Source organism: Tachyglossus aculeatus, chromosome 25 (assembly GCF_015852505.1).
Source record: "Tachyglossus aculeatus isolate mTacAcu1 chromosome 25, mTacAcu1.pri, whole genome shotgun sequence".
NCBI classification, from domain to species: Eukaryota; Metazoa; Chordata; class Mammalia; order Monotremata; family Tachyglossidae; genus Tachyglossus; species Tachyglossus aculeatus.
This window is the reverse complement of record NC_052090.1, coordinates 2,547,195-2,548,212: the sequence shown is the minus strand read 5'-3', so window position 1 is coordinate 2,548,212 and position 1,018 is coordinate 2,547,195.

The window sequence follows — 1,018 nt, the reverse complement described above, 5'->3', positions numbered from 1 at the left end:
CACTCACCACGAATTATAAATAGCTACCTCTTCCACCTTTCGGCGATGTGGTTGAGCCCGCTTCCAGCATTACGGGCTCCATCTGTCCTCACCCGTGCAGATCTGTATTAAATATTGCAATAAAAAAAACCCTTGTGCTATGTTGCTGCAACTTCTTTTTGGACTTGACGCCATCATGAGACACTGCAAGATGTTTACAGCGTATTTCCTGTCTGTTGCAAATATTTTTAGAGGAGCAGCATGGCCTAGTGAAAAGAACACAAGCCTGGAAATCAGAGTATCTGGGTTCCAGACCCAGCTCCATCGCATGCCTGCTGTGTGATCTTAGGCTAGACACTTAACTTCTCTGTGCCTCAGGCATCTCATCTGTAAAATGGGGATTCAGTACTTATTTTTCCTACTTCGATTGTGATCTCTTTGTGGGACAGGGACTGTGATGGACCAAGTGCTTAGGACAGTACAAGTACAGAATAAGCACTTAACAAATACCAAAATTATTATTATTATTATTATTATTAATATCTGAATCATTTTCACTTGTTTTGTTGGTGTTCTCTTGGCATAGTCACAATCTAGATGGCTGTCTGACATTCAGAGTTTCTGAGAAGCGCCCACTAGACTGTGAGCCCACTGTTGGGTAGGAACCGTCTCTATATGTTGCCAACTTGTACTTCCCAAGCGCTTAGTACAGTGCTCTGCACACAGTAAGCACTCAATAAATATGATTGATTGATTGATTGATTGATTGTAATTGAGGGTTCTTGTTCTAATGGGCTGCTTTTATTTTTGGCAGTGTCTTTTGCCGAATCCACTCATTGCAAGCCACCAACTGATAATTTTTGGGAGAAGAGTGGAGCTCAAACAACCATTGCTGCTTTCCCAGGTGCAGTGAATGTTGCCTCCACTTGATTTCAGTCACTTCTATCAAACAGGTCCTGAAGATGGAATTAGTGTGTCTGCATTGTAGTAATAGTAGTAGAATAGTATTTATTTAGGGTTTAATATGTGCAAAGCACTG